The sequence below is a fragment of the Protopterus annectens genome, chromosome 1.part0 (assembly GCF_019279795.1).
Source record: "Protopterus annectens isolate FY-2018-M chromosome 1.part0, PAN1.0, whole genome shotgun sequence".
NCBI classification, from domain to species: domain Eukaryota; kingdom Metazoa; phylum Chordata; order Ceratodontiformes; family Protopteridae; genus Protopterus; species Protopterus annectens.
Window position 1 is genome coordinate 1,921,404,549 of NC_056725.1, and position 16,686 is coordinate 1,921,421,234.

A 16,686-nucleotide genomic window follows, 5' to 3' on the forward strand; every position below is an offset into this window, starting at 1 on the left:
GACTTCAGGAGACATACATCCTAATCCAGGTCCATTTCACAATGTATTTGTTAATAAAAGAAAATCTGATTTACTCATCATAAACATAAATACCAGAAGTATCTCTAACAAACTCCCCGACCTGCATACCTTCATTAGTCAATACTCCCCTGGCATACTAACCATAACTGAGACCTGGTTAAAACCCAACACCCTCAATGAAGAAATCCTCCCTCCAGGTTACAATATTCTGCGGTTAGACAGATCTGGCAGGGAAGGAGGTGGTGTCGCTATTCTTTTTAAGACCACACTTAACCTCAAACTCCTTCATAACCCTATACCCATATTTCAAAATGCTGAAACATTAGGTTCTGTCCTGGCCCTAAACAGTGCAAAAAACATCAACATTCTTTGCAGTTACATCCCTCCAGGTAATAACTTCTCCACTATAGAATAAATGCTTCAATGGCTTAACCATAACCTACCACAAGAAACTATTCTACTGGAGGATCTCAACATGACTGGTTAGCATGTAGCTCCATTAACCCCTCTAGCTAAATCAACCTTTATGGATTTACTCAACTTATTCATGAACCCACCAGAATAGATAGCAAATCCCATAAACAATCCATAATTGATTGGACAGTAGTGAACAAACCCAGACAAATCTACCAGACAGGATGCCTTCCAGATTAACTAAGTGACCATCACCCCCACTTTACTTCTAAGGAAATGTTCCATTAACTTAAACCCCATTGTTTACAGACAGATCAGGGATGACCATAATGTAGACCAACAGGACCTAAATGACATCTTAAAACAATGCAATTGGAAACCTCTACTAACCCTAGGTCTAGACAAAGCAGTTGACTACTTCAACAACATGTTTATCAATGTTCTCAATTCTGTCACTCCTATTAGGAAAATAAGAGCCAAAGCAAATTACGCTCCATGGCTACATAGGGATACTAGAGCCCTACTTAAATCTAGAGATAAGGCCTGGAAGGCATAGAAAAAAAGACAGTTCTAACCAAGATATGCAAAACTATAAACAACTTGGGAATCTAGTCAAAAAAACAGACCAAACTAGATAAAGAAAATTACTTTTAAGTCCCCAAAACAAACACTCAAAAAAAACCCCAAAATGTTGGCACTCCATCAACTCCCTTATTCTTTGCTACCCCTACCATATCCTGGTTTAACAGTTATCTCTGTGACAGACAGCAGTCTGTCCAATGACAAGGTGTACTATCTACTCTACTTCCCAATTCCATAGGCATACCTCAAGGCTCAGTATTGGGTCCACTTCTCTTCTCCATCTTCACAAATAACCTGCACACTGCCACACAACAAGTTACTCTTGTACCGTGCACTGATGACTCGACTCTCATCTGTGCAGCCCCGTCACTCTCTACCCCACAGCAACTGGCCCAACAATCCTTCTCTGCTGTTGAAAATGGGATCACTGGCATCCAGCTCATCCTTAACCCCAACAAGGCTTAATTACTTTTATTCACGACAAACAAATCCAAATCCACTCCCATAACCTTTTCTATCTCATCCTAAAATGGCACACTAATCACTCCTTCAACCCACACCAAACTCCTCAGGGTAGAAATAGACAAAAATCTCTACTTTGATGTTCACATAGCCCAAACTATCCAAAAGGTTCACAAAAAAATGGATACTCTTTATAGGCACAATAATTTTCTCACTGATAAAGCAAGAATCACCTTAGCCCAAACTCAGCTTCCGTCTACACTTACCAACAGCTGACTACTGCATTTAATATCCTGACCAACCCTGAAAAAACATCTGCCCTACAACAACTGCTCACCCACTACTCTACCACTCGCCCCCTTCACTCTACCACTAAATCTCTTCTCTGTACCACAAGGGCTAATAACACTGCAGGAGAATCTCTCAACTCTCATATCATAGCTAAGGCCTGGAACAACCCCCCCCCCCCATTACCTCTACCACAAATGTTATACAATTCAAAAAACTACTTAAATCACATCTCCTGGAAACTTGGATCTGCCCATGTATAACTTAACTCACTTTCTCCTGTCACTGGACTTCTCCAACCACAACTGAACCAACTCACAACATAGGCCTTGATTCACTTATACCTTATCTACTATGTCAAGTATTTCAGTCTCATAACCATTTCAGCTATCTGTGAATAAGCCTAGTATGTAAATTATTTGACTTGTCCTCTTATAGCAAGTTATTATTAATCATCTCAACTGTTGTATTCTAGTTTGAAAATGTGACTGTTTTCATGTACTTCTTGTAATTTGTTATTGTTCTTATATTTGCTGAGCTTTTCTCCCAGAACCTCCACTGAAAATGGACCAGTCCAGCTGGATTTTCCTGGTTAACAAACGTAAAATAAAAAAATAAAATATTTCAAGTGTTAGATGTAATGCAATTAAATTAAATGTGCCTTAGATGAAACATGTCTTACATGATTTTTTTTAGATATTTTGTTATTACATGAAAAGCTTCTTAGTTGAAATGTAATACACTCTCACTATTTATATCTATATCTAATCCATATATCTTTATGTATACACATCTCTCTCTCTGTATATATATATATATATATATATATATATATATATATATATATATATATATATATATATATATATAATATATATATGTGTGTGTGTATATATATATATATATATATATATATATATATATATATATGTGTGTGTGTGTATATATATATATATATATATATTAATAAATATAGATATAAATCATCAGGTTCTACTTATTTGTTTCCCCTCAATTGTTTGGAAGTGCCCTGTATAGACACGGACACCTTGAACTGTCATTTATCCTTTAAATTCTCCATTGAAATTTCACCAGTACCTAGTTGTACACAAAACAACTAGTTTACAGTCACAAGCACTGCCCCCAGACTTGCAAACCGGATACTCCTGGCATTACTTTATGTTCTTGATCCAGCTATTTAATTAAAAAATGGTCTGCTGCCATGGCTATGAACTTTCCCACTAGCTCATTTACCAGCTTGGTAGTTACAGGCATCCTGAGGCAATGCAGAAATTGCTTCATGTTTACTTACAACCAGTTAATTCTCAAACAAACTGACATTGTATATGAGATGTATTTACACAATGTCACTGGAGGCAAGGGTCTTACATAAAAGCACTCCTAATATCAATCAGGTTGTCAGTAGTACACATGCTGCACCCATCACACACAATTCAAAGCAGACACATAGACCCACATACACTGAGCACTTAAATATAACCTTCCAAATGATTAAGACCTCCTAGATGAAGTACACATAACAAATACCCTCAGCAGCCCCAAATGCACTCCTTCGAAACAGCGCTCACATCAGTACATATAGTCGAATCTCATGGAGCCTCTACTTCTTAGCCCATAAAACAAGTCTCCACACAATTCAACACTCTAGTTATTGGAGACTCCATTCTGAGGCACACTGATGTCCTGGAGAAAGTCACAGTCAGTTGCTTATAAGACGTCATGATCTGGGACATTATGCACGCACTCAGGTCATTGGACCACAAGTACCAGTATGACTCAGTCATAGTCCATGTGGAAGTAAAGGACCTGAGATGTACGTCCCTAGACTATCTGAAGAGGGACACCACCTAGCTCTTGGAATATGTATACCAGGATGGTATGAGTCTAGCATAGCGAAGCATTTTACCTTCTCCAAGAATGATGCCGCAATACGAACAAAAGATGACTGACTTTAATAATTGGCTTAGTTTCTGGTGTCATTCTAAGGGGGTGCAATATTTGTCAGCATTAAAGGAGATGGTAAACAGATAACATTGCTTTGCCAGGAATGGTCTGCACCTGTCCCCATCTAGGCTTTTGAATGTTAGCTAAAACATTGCCCCCCCCCCCCCATGCAATGTCAGACCAAAAGTACTTCTGACTTAGCAAATCAAACCCAAGAAGGGGTAGTCTCTGGGATACATACCTGTCTCTCCAGCAGGTGCTATTTATATCACAGGCAAGGTTTAAATCTTTGGAATAGGTAATTCTGGAGCTGTTTGTTTTGTGAATATGCAGGAGGTCCATCAGAGTGGGGTTTGACAATGCCTTGGCATAGTTCTCCCTTCAGCAGTCTGTAGGAGCAGAATACAGAGATAGGGCCTTGAGGCTGTCTGCACAGGATATGTTGCCTATGCTCTATATTCTTTTAGTGATGACCCTCTGTGGACATTCCAATTCTTGGATGCGCCTGGTTAGGTACATACCAAAAGAGGCATTTTACTCAATGATAGGTCTGATGAATGTCAAATACAGTGGAGCAATGACTTCCTTAGATCTAGATGACATACCTTTGTTTATAAATTGCACAACATAAAATGATTTCCTCACTACTGTAGATATGTTATGGTCAAAGGCTAGTTTACTGTATATGTGTGTCCCCAGGTCCCTGACAACTGGGTCAACTCTTAGGGGTGCATTGTCAGTTTGATAGTTATCAGGGGTGGATAACTTCTCATGGGATACTATTATGCATTTCTTGGCATTTAGTTTTAGCTCATGGCTCTGACACCAATTTTTTGTCTCTGTCAGCCCTTCCTGGAGAATATTTGTGTTGGTGGGGATTCAGTGACAGCTCCTAATTTGCAATCATCTGCAAATTTAGTCAGCCAGAGACCATTGACATTGGCCTTGACTACTTCTTCTTCTTCTTCTTCTTCTTTCGGCTTTTTCCCGGTTAGGGGTCGCCACAGCGGATCACCTTGTCCGCACATTGAATGGCAGTGGAGTTTTATGGTGTCGAGTTGCCAGCCCGGCGCCCAACCTTCCACAGAAGGCACACTCACACGCACACCTAGGGCCCATTTAGAGTGTCCAATCCACCTGCAGCATGTCTTTGGGATGTGGGAGGAGCACCCGGAGGAAACCCACGACCACAGGGAGGACATGCAGACTCCGCACAGAAGGCACCCCAGCCGAGGATCGAACCGGAGAACCTCTTGCTGTGAGGCGGCAATGCTAACCACTGCACCACCGTGGCCGCCCTTGACATTGGCCTTGACTACACAAAAGTAAATTCCAAAAAGGGTTGGTTCCAGGACCAGTCCCTGAGAGAGTCTGCATGTGACTGGATTATTTGTAGAGGTAGACTCCCAATTCTAACTTCCTAGGTCCTGTCTTTGAGCCAGCTGGCTATCCACTGATTGAAATAAGGGTTTGTACCTAACCTCTTGAGTTTTCATCAATGCCTGAGTGGGATATTGTGTCAAATGCCTTGACCAGGTCAAGGTAGGCAGTGTGAACCATTTTCCCCTCATCCATTGCTTTGGTGACCTTCTCAGAGAAGTCTACCAGGTTGAGTAGGCATGACTTGCCCTTAACAAAACCAAATTGGGCTGAGTCTAGTGTTTAGAGGTTTCCAATGTCATTATCGATAATTTCCATGATAATTCTTTCCATGGCTTTGCATTTGAGACTAGCGAGATTTATGGATCTGTAGTTTCCAGAGTCTACACATGGCCTATTTTTGTGCAGAGGGATAGCTGTTGCTGCTCTCCATTCATGAGGCACAAAGCCTGTTTGAAGGCTACAGTTAAACAGCAAATAGCCTGACTGGTCATGTTTCATGCTGTTTAGAACTAGAAGGCATTCTGGGATATTGTGTGGGTCCATTTATGCAGTTGTCTTGGCCTTAGAGAGAACATAAAGGACCTGTCCCCTGGTGATAGCAGGGGAAGTTATATTCCATGGTAGTTCCCAAGAGAAGGTTGAGGAGGAGAGTGGGGTAAAGCTGGAGCTGAATCTGTCAGGCAGTAGGTTTGCTATATTTTCTGACTCAATTTAGGTATCTCCATTAACAATGAGCTCTGCACACAATTGTGTATTGCCTTTGAAGTTGTAGACAGTGCTAAAGAATGTCTTATGGTTGTCACATCAAATCTGGCTTTGGTAAACTTTATTTGTTCTCTTGATTTGTTTGTTTAGTTTGATGGGGGTGCTTTTATCCTGCTAGGTGTTGCACCTCCTAATTTTTGCATGATTTTCTTCCTTCTGTTGTACAGCCTATTGATGTTGTGATTCCATCAGGGTGACTTGCTTTTGAGTTAGTTCTGTACTTCTTCCTTGTGGGTAGAGCTGCCTCTGTGCAGCTATTAATGTGCTTGTATAGGGTTTCTGTGAACAGTTCTGTGTAGGCAGCAGTGGTCTTAGAGTTTATGGGAGCTTGAAATTTTGCCAGGTTATCACTAAGAGTAGGAAGTTAGCCACTGAGTAGCTCCTGAATATTCCAGAGTTAGCTGAGGTTCTAGGTTTTATTTTAACTTCAAATGAGACCATTTTATAGTCTAACCTTAACAGAGAAGACATTACACTTGAGTGTGTGCAGCACTTTCCCATATTAGTGAGGCCCAGATCCAGTATGGTTGCACCCCTTTCTGGTGTATTGACAATCTGGTTCAGGGAGTTTGTGCTTACAAAATCCAGGAATCTCTGTGCCTGTGCATTTGGTATGCTATAGGATTCCCAGCTAATAGTGGAGTAATTAAAGTCACCCATAAATATGGTATTGGGTTGGATGGTGAGTGTTTCCAGTAAGTTTAAATACATGGTATGGGTTTCCTGGGTCATAGAGGGGGACCTATATCTTGCAAGGAAGTGGTATTGGATTTTCCCTATGGTGATTTGAACACGCAGAAGCTCAGTGCATTGTCCTTTTTGACCAACCTTGGGGTATATTTATTTTTCGTGATATCTCTCTTCATATAGTCTGCAGAGGTATATCTCAGGTCATTTACACCACATGGACTATGACTAAGTCATACTGGTACTTGTGATCTCATGACCTGAGTGTGTGAATAATGTGATGGATCCTGGCCCTTGATAAGCAACTGACCGGGATTTTCTTCTTACTCAGCCTTGTAAGAGAGACATCACTGTGTCTCACAATGGAGTCTCCAATAAATAGAATGTTGGATTCTGTGGTGGCTTACCTTGTGGGCTTAGAAGGAGAGGCTCCATGAGATGTGGCTGTATGTGTGGATATGGTTGTTGTTTTGAAAGAGTACATTTGGGGCTGCTGAGGGTATTTGTTATGTGTACTTCATCTAGGAAGACTTTGGGGATAAGGAAGGTTACATTTAAGTGCCTCAGCATATGTGGGTCTATGTGTCTGCTTTGAATTGTGTGTGATGGGTGCAGCATGTGTACTACTGACAACCTGATTGACATCAGGAGTACTTTTATGTGAGAGCCTTGCCTCCAGTGACATTGTATAAATACATCTCTCACATACTGTATCAGTTTGAGAATTAACTGGTTGCCTGTAAACATAAGGCAATTTCTAAATTTCCTCAGGATGCCCATATCCAGTAAGCTGGAAACGGAGGGAGTGGGAAAGTTGGCATCCATGGCAACAGAACTTTTTTTATTGATTAAACAGTTGGAGTGAGAATCTAAAGTAATGTTAAGAGTATGAGGTTTGCAACTCTGGGGGCAGTGTTCGTCACTGCAAACTAATTGTCCTGTGTGCAACTAGGTATTGGTGAAATTTCAGTGGTGCTTTTACAGGAAAAATGTCAACTCAAGGTGATTGTGTCTATACAGGGCACTGCCAAACACTTTTGATGAAACTAATAAGTAGAACCTGATGATTTATGGATAAAGTATTTAGGTAGATATTCTGACGTTAGAAGCAAATCAAACAGTGCCTACTGAAAAGAAAGAATTCACCTGAATGGCTACTGCCTGACTACTACTAGCAGTGCTCTCACCACAGCTTCACTTTGTAGGGTACAATGCCCCTTTGCTTCTTCTTAAATGAGAAGCAAAACAGAAGCACAAATCCCAAGATGAGAAGCAGGCCACAGCCTGCCTGGTGATCCAGAGTCTTGTCTCAGATGATGTAAGGGTGTCTAGGCTTGTTGTATCCTTTTCCTGGTAGATGCCTTGAATAGCAACCAGATCAATCATGCAGATCAAGCACAGACATTCACTTCCCAACCAGAAATAGTCAGGAATCTATGCACTCTGCTCATTGTCTCACCAGAAGCAAGATATAAGCAGAAATTCAAATTGGCACCTATGAAGCAGTTACTAGTCCGGTGATCAGCAGTCCCTAGGAAATAATGTTCCTATGCTCATTTTTCTCACCATAGAAGGAGCATAGGAATGGGACAGTGGTATAAAATGGATTCATAATGCATAATGCAAAGGTCACACCAAGCAAATAGATGAATGACATTTGATTAATATGGTCAAACAAAACATTGAAGAAATTCAATTCACTAGTTATAACTTAAAATGAAAGTCACCACACAGGCTAAATCAAGACATAGCCCATCTAGATCATAAAGGTGAAACCAGTACTATTTCTCTCTCAACAATTGCTTGTACGTTATGTTTACAGAAGTAAACTGTACATAGTGCACCATTTCCTGCTTTGTATTATGTTATCCGTGCTCTTCATAAGCTGTACTCAGCTATTCTTATTTAGTTATCCTTGTTCTGCATTTAAAATTACCCATACTGTATGCACTTTTATTTCCTTTGTGAATACTTGTTATTGTTTTATGTTTTTAACTGCTAACTTCTCTCTATATTATGCTGACTTGCACTTCTGTTATCACCTAGCTTATAAATGAAACATTTCAATAGACCTGTTCATCTACCTGGGTAACAAAATAAGTAAACAACAGAGTCAGGAAAAAAGACAGTCCATGATGTGTGGTGATTACACTCTGATATTGTAAAAAAGACAAACCACATCATTGCTTTTGCAGCACAAGACCCAATGTTAATAAAACATTCCTGCATAAGCTGTTAAGATCAGGTATCATGCTAAATGGCAAAAATATTGGCCATCAAATGACACATGCAGCATTAAAAACAGCTTTCTTTCTGCCTGTCATCTATGCCAGTGATCTGTCCCTGCCTTTCTTTCCCTAATGGAAAACATGTCATGCTGTCTGTGACAACACTCAGTAAGTGTTTAGCAGCTTTGAAAGCTGGCAAAACACTTTGTGATTTTTTTCCTGTACCTGGTAGTACATGGAGCAGATGAAACTCCATGCACCGCAAGGAATTATGCTCATTCTCTGATTGTAACCCTGCATTGTGTGTTCTTAATATGGATGCCAGAATTCAACTCTTGAGCTTTCCATGTCTCAAACCCATAATACAGTGGTTACAATCACTGACATGATCATAATCCTCTATGCCTATAGCAAGGGCAGGAAGGTCAAACACCCTATCCCCCTAATTACTATCACTATGAACTATGCCTATAGCAAGGGCAGGAAGGTCAAACACCCTATCACCCTAATTACTATCACTATGAACTATGCCTATAGCAAGGGTAGGAAGGTCAAACACCCCTATCACCCTAATTACTATCACTATGAACTATGCCTATAGCAAGGGTAGGAAGGTCAAACATCCCTATCACTCTAATTACTATCACTATGAACTATGCCTATAGCAAGGGTAGGAAGGTCAAACACCCCTATCACTCTAATTACTATCACTATGAACTATGCCTATAGCAAGGGTAGGAAGGTCAAACACCCTATCACTCTAATTACTATCACTATGAACTATGCCTATAGCAAGGGTAGGAAGGTCAAACACCCCTATCACTCTAATTACTATCACTATGAACTATGCCTATAGCAAGGGTAGGAAGGTCAAACACCCCTATCACTCTAATTACTATCACTATGAACTATGCCTATAGCAAGGGTAGGAAGGTCAAACACTCCTATCACTCTAATTACTATCACTATGAACTATGCCTATAGCAAGGGCAGGAAGGTCAAACACCCCTATCACTCTAATTACTATCACTATGAACTATGCCTATAGCAAGGGTAGGAAGGTCAAACACCCCTATCACTCTAATTACTATCACTATGAACTATGCCTATAGCAAGGGTAGGAAGGTCAAACACCCCTATCACTCTAATTACTATCACTATGAACTATGCCTATAGCAAGGGCAGGAAGGTCAAACACCCCTATCACTCTAATTACTATCACTATGAACTATGCCTATAGCAAGGGCAGGAAGGTCAAACACCCTATCACCCTAATTACTATCACTATGAACTATGCCTATAGCAAGGGCAGGAAGGTCAAACACTCCTATCACCCTAATTACTATCACTATGAACTATGCCTATAGCAAGGGCAGGAAGGTCAAACATCCCTATCACTCTAATTACTATCACTATGAACTATGCCTATAGCAAGGGAAGGAAGGTCAAACACCCCTAATCACCCTAATTACTATCACTATGAACTATGCCTATAGCAAGGGCAAGAAGGTCAAACACCCTATCACCCTAATTACTATCACTATGAACTATGCCTATAGCAAGGGCAAGAAGGTCAAACACCCTATCACCCTAATTACTATCACTATGAACTATGCCTATAGCAAGGGCAGGAAGGTCAAACACCCCTATCACTCTAATTACTATCACTATGAACTATGCCTATAGCAAGGGCAGGAAGGTCAAACACCCCTATCACTCTAATTACTATCACTATGAACTATGCCTATAGCAAGGGTAGGAAGGTCAAACACCCCTATCACCCTAATTACTATCACTATGAAGTCCATGTAGAAAAACAGGATTGCCTTCATCAGTGAAATAGTGTACCCTCAAACTACTAATAACCAAGGCATGAGGGTGAGTGACATATGCCCCACACATCGGTAGGACGTTGCAAAGTCCTCCAGTAAGGGACAAAAATAGACAGCAGTTCCAGTGTCTCTTTTCATAAATTGGCATGACCAGTTTTCACTGAAAAGATCTTCAATATCTTTTGTTTTGATATACTAGTTTTGGTAATTTGATGCTTTGGAGTTTTCTTTTTGATGTATGATTCGGTGAACTGTGGCTTGATCACGTGTCATGTAATGCAAAATAATGCATTATACTTAACACAGAGGGTATGATGCTGATAAGGAAAAATTATTCTACCCACATTTGTACAACCTACAGAAGAGTACTGCAAAAAGGAGATGAAAACAGTCTAATGTGTGTGCTTCCTGTTTGAAAACCTGTGATGAGAATAATGACTTTACTGGAAAGAAGTCTCTTACAGGAACACAAGCAAGTTGAAATAGTTGCTACAATAATGTGTATTTATGTATCTTAAAATATGCACCATTTATGGAAAAAGTATTAAAAAAGGTGAGGTGAACAGAATTTGTTATTTTGGATTCTTTGCTTAATAATGTTTTTTCTTGCAGATTGATGATAGCTTACAATAATATTTACCTTGTATTAAATAAACACCCAGTAACTTTAGCAACTTCATGGAAGCCTCATACGAAAAGGAGAATGTCTTTGCATTTCACCATTCTTTTATGTTGAGATATTTGTGAAACCATGTAGCTGGTATGCATATGGTAGGAGGGCACAAGGCTTATCCTCACATGGCTGGAGGGTACAGGGCTTATCCACACATGCTTAGAAGGCATGAGGTTTATCTTCATGTGGTAGGAGGGCTCAGAGCTTATCTTCACTTGGTAGGAGGGCACGGGGCTTATCCTCATGTGGTTGGAGGGCACTGGGCTTATCCTTATGTGGTTGGAGGGCACTGGGCTTATCCTCACATTAGGTTACAGAAGGGCTTGCATTTTTTTTCTTTAGGACAAAATGACTTCTAATTGGTTTCTTCTGGCTGTAACCTTGACCAGATGTAACTCAGTTAGTGAAAGTCAGCTGGAATAATAAAAAACAGCTTTCAGACATTCTGAATATGTTACCAAGTTAACAATGCAGGTAACTCTATATGAACTACAAACGAGGCAATTCTAGGTACACCATGGATACTGAGAAGAATACTTTTAGCAAACATCAAAGACTGAAGCAATATATTGATTCCGTGACCTTCAGTTGTATCCTGACTTATGAATGGGATCTCTTCTGCCAATGCTTAATTGCTTTAAAATATAATAGGGAGGAGGACATGAAACATTCAAAGTGAACACATCAGGAGGGATGCAAGAAAGTATTTTTGTTTTCACAGAAAACATGCTGGTTGGCAGCTATAACCTTGCTCACCTGAGTGTAGAGTCTGGCCAAACACAGTGAATGAATTCAAACATGGTGGGCTAGACATATGGCATATAGCACACTGACTAACCAGAAAATATCGTTTTGCAGGAAAGGTCGACAGTTTGATGAAATGGCAGGTAGCATTTCTGTGACCCAGGAGATGAGGCATTAGCAATGGAGCTTTTTTTTTTTAATATTAACACAGAATCCATTGCTTGTTTTTATTCTGCAGTAAACTTTCCATGCACAGCAGTGCTGAATTGCACTGTATCGCATCTTTAAGGACAGGCATTTCAACTTAAAACCAGTTCTTCCTTTATTCTCCCCTCATGGCAGGGGTGCAATGAGCAACAACAAGATTTATTTCTGACTCTATGTACAACACAAAAAGACCTTCCAATACATCACTTCTCCTGCCATATTGTATTAGTGGCAGCAAACACAGAAAGTCTTCAGTGATGTTTCTCTTTACAAACCTGAACAAACAGATTTGATTTTTACAGCATCTCTTACATGGCAGATTTCTTTCTCTTATATTTTACATCTCACAAACAAGTGATAAAATATAAACACTCTTACATGTGCATTTTCTTTCCTACTGACTCACTGTAACTATTCAAAAGGCAATAGTATTATTTCTGTTATGATCTTTTTAAAACATCTCATCCTGCACTGGTAATAGGCACATTTTTGTAAGCTCAGAAAATATGTCCAGCTGATATTCGTACTACTAAAGACAGCAGCCACTTTTCCCCTTCAGGAATTGTTATGTAATGAGGCTCACACAAGCAGCTTCATTAGACATTTGCCAACTTTTTTCATGTCTTACTGTAGTCTCAGAATGAGAAATTGCAACTATGTTTTATTTCAAAAGTGGTATGTGTGATGAGGATAGTGCAGTGGTGCAGCAGTAGTGTTGTCACCTCACAGCAAGAGGTTCTCTGCTTCAGTTCCCAGCTGAGGTGCCTTCTGCTTAGAGTCTGCATGTCCTCCCTGCATTGGTGTGGGGTTCCTCTGTGTGCTCTGGTTTCCTTCCACATTACAAAGACATGCACCTGGAGTGTTTTTCCACAGGCCTCTGCTGAAAATTGGCTTTGTTCCAAGTTGAACTTTCCCAGTGAACAAATGTTAAATAAATGAGTGCATATTTGTGTGTCTTATTTAGTGGAACTGTTAGGGAAAGGGTGTTTGTTAAACTAACGTTTTAGGACTACTGCATGCATAATTGTAAGGTCAGGGTTAGCACATATTAGTAACGTGGTGCAGGAGGGCAAATCCTGCCCATCACCATCCCTTAAAACTGCATGTACTGTGTAGACCCCATACCCAATGTCCATCATACAAATTCCAACACAGCTAGGGATGAGACCTGAGATCATATGCAAATGGACTAACAAGCTGCGTTGTGGATGTTCCATGGTGTTGTAGTAGATGCCTGTATCACACAGCAGGGAATCCTGCAACTTTTTCAGCCCTTCAGATGTAGGACAGCAAGAAGAACTGTGTGTCATGTTCCCTGTCTCTTTGCACTTCAGCAGTCCTTTATGTATTAACATAACCTCAAGAAACATGACTTCTGCCACAGCAGATGGTGTAACAACAAAGCTATCATAATTCTGTGTCTCATAGCCTGACCAAGTAGTCAAACTAAAGAGTGTACCAACTAAAAAACAATAAATCTGTAGAACCATCAATGGGCAATAAATTCGTCTTTGAGTGTAACAAAGCCCAGTCTAGTTTTCAAGAGGTCAGTAATATGTGCTCATGCCCAGACAGGATATCTGAAGACAGACTAAATGGGGGGTAGTACTTTTTATTATTGTGTGTTTTCAGTGACAAGTGAAAAAGCTTGTACAGCTTATAGAAAATCAACAGATCAAACCTTACTGGCTTTTTTACAATGAGATCACAGTACAGTGGGAATCAGGGAATATGCTCTTTCCAGACTGAATTGCAATATCAGAGTTGATATATATAATTACCAGGTAGTGTGGGGGGCAGAGGGTGGCTTGCTCCCCTGCAAAATACTAAGGTTATTGTTTTTTCAGTTCTTTGTGTATTGATGTTCATTGTCTTTAACCATTAGGGTTTGATCATTGGAGGTTATTATGCATTTGTGAAAGAAAGTTATGCTTTCAGCAAATTATATTTGGACAGTAAACTATCATATGCTGCAGTTAGGTATTGTTAGTGATGTAAGGAGTTGTGTTAATTTCACAACATGTCAGAGAGCAGCTTCTTTGATGCTAATGACTGCATAACTGTAAACAGCAGCAGTAAAGATTATGAAATATTAAATAAAAACATTTATAATCCACGGTGGTGGTGCTGTGGTAGCGTTGTCGCCTCACAGTAAGATGCTGTCCGGTTCGATTCTCAGCTAGAGCGTCTTCTGTGTGGAGACATGCGTGAATGGGCTTTCCTTCATTGAAGGTTGTGCATCAGGGCTGGTAACTCGGCACGTAAAAATCAATTACCAATCATTAGCAGACCAGTGTTCTACTGTGGCGACCCCTAACCGGGAAAAGCCAAAAGACACAACAACAAAAAAAAATAAAAACGCTTATAAAGCAGAATGTTTGACTGCTAGCAAGCTTGTCTTTCATAGATTCTGCAGATTATGATTTCGGTTACCATCCATGGATTTCATATACTGAGTGTAGAATTACAGGAAAGTTTACACTAATAGCTTTAGAAATGTGCACAAGGAAGTAATTTCACTTACAAAAAAAGTCAATGCATATTTGCAAAACATTCTAAGGTTATGAGTCAGTCACTAGAAGTCTAGTTAAAAGCTGCACTGAGCTCATAGTTTTCCATGTTTTATTGTGGTGTTTTTTCTCTTTTATGTACTTGTATCAGCACCTTTGGTACAACGATCCAAAGATTAGCAACAACCCACTGCTAGATCAATGCTGCTTAATCAAAGATGAGGATATAGTAAGCATGCTATGATACTTGCAGAGGACATGTCATGCAATATCAGTGACCACCCAATTAAAAGCAGCAGATCATAGATCAGTATTAGGCTAATTGCCCTTGTGGGCCATTTTAAGCCTGGCCAATTACCCCATGTATGAATCAAACCCTGCACTTTGTGTCTGTAAGGGCTTGCATAAGCCATGCTCACAGGACTTGACTCACCTGCATTTCTGTTTGTAAATTGGATAGTGCAAAGCTATTAGATAAATTACAGTGGGTTCAGATGAAATTGTTGCATTTTATTTACTTAATAATTCTTTTTTTCTGTTGAATACTTAGCATTTACAAAGGGCACAGTACAAAGGCATAATAGGCTATATGTATTGACCGCCAACTGTGAATTGGTGGCTGTAATTATTAAGATTGCTAAAGTAACTCCCTCACAGTTAACAAGATCAGTTATCTTACTATGATTCGTTAACAAAACATTGCTTCCTAATAGATAGTTCATGTGCTTGTCAATAATAACCTGCCTTTTGTCAGTAGTCATGAAATACAGTGTTGTGCATTCTAAGAAATGAAAGATACAGGAACCTATCATCATGTACAAAGCATATTAAACTATACAGAGAATAATAACACATTTGGTTTGAAATATGCATATGTCGTTCAAAAAGAAAAGACATATTTCTTAGTTGTGACTCTAAAAGTTGTGGTAAATGAAAAATAATACCCATAATTCTTTAGGAAATGCACATGTGCAGAAAAAGTATATACATGTGGCTACTGACATTCCCCACATTTTTTATTTATTTTATTTTTAAATCAGAACTGTCATGAGAAGAATTTCTCTTTTTTACTAAATTAGGTAGTACAAGAACTGATTTTCTTTATGAGTCACAACAGACAGTGGATATACTTATACAGGGGAATACAACCCACAGCATATTAACTCATTCTGCATGGAAGTGAATAGAATGGCCAGAAATGACTTACTGAAAAAAACAGAATATATTTGTGTGTGTGTGTGTGTGTGTGTGTGTGTGTGTGTGTGTGTGTGTGTGTGTGTGTGTGTGTGTGTGTGTGTGTGTAGAGAGAGAGATTTGAAAAATGAAATATGACAAAAGACATAGGTGACATCATTAACAGAGTGCTCTGTATAATATAACATAATGTAATATAATATAATATAATATAATATAATATAATACAATATAATATAATACCCTTATCAAGCCTTCACAAATATGTTTTTACCTCATTCCTTCCTCTATAGTGACTTCCTGCAGGGGGGCTGTCATCCAAGCAGAGTTTTGTTTTTCTCTCACTGGCATCCCAACAATGCAGACATTTCTGTTAAGGTGCTAACCCCCAGTCCTTATGGTTGCTATGAACTATGCAGGTATTCTATGCTTCCTTACTTGTACGTGTTTCCACCTACAAGCTATTAGAGTTGCTATCACTGGTTTCAGATTGTCGATCCCATGTCCCATATTCCTGGCAATTTCTGTACAGCTTTCCCTTGCATAGAGGTAGTTGAATGGCTAGGACTACCACTCTCCATCCCAACCCCCTGTATACTACACAGGCCAATCATCCCCCACCCTGGCTCCACCTGCATCCTGGTTTAATCCCTTTGTACTACACAGCCAGGCAAAAACAGCTTGCAATTTTCTATTAAAAATGAACGTTTAACTCCGTATGTACTTTTGAA

At 39.6% G+C, this 16,686-nt stretch overlaps 1 protein-coding gene across 2 annotated transcripts in view; it reads left to right on the forward strand.

Annotated features, from left to right (window-relative positions):
* The window catches only part of PRLR (prolactin receptor), a 2,068,968-nt gene that overhangs the window by 1,269,486 nt on the left and 782,796 nt on the right, over positions 1-16,686 (forward strand). The gene's annotated exons all lie outside the window — the stretch shown is intronic.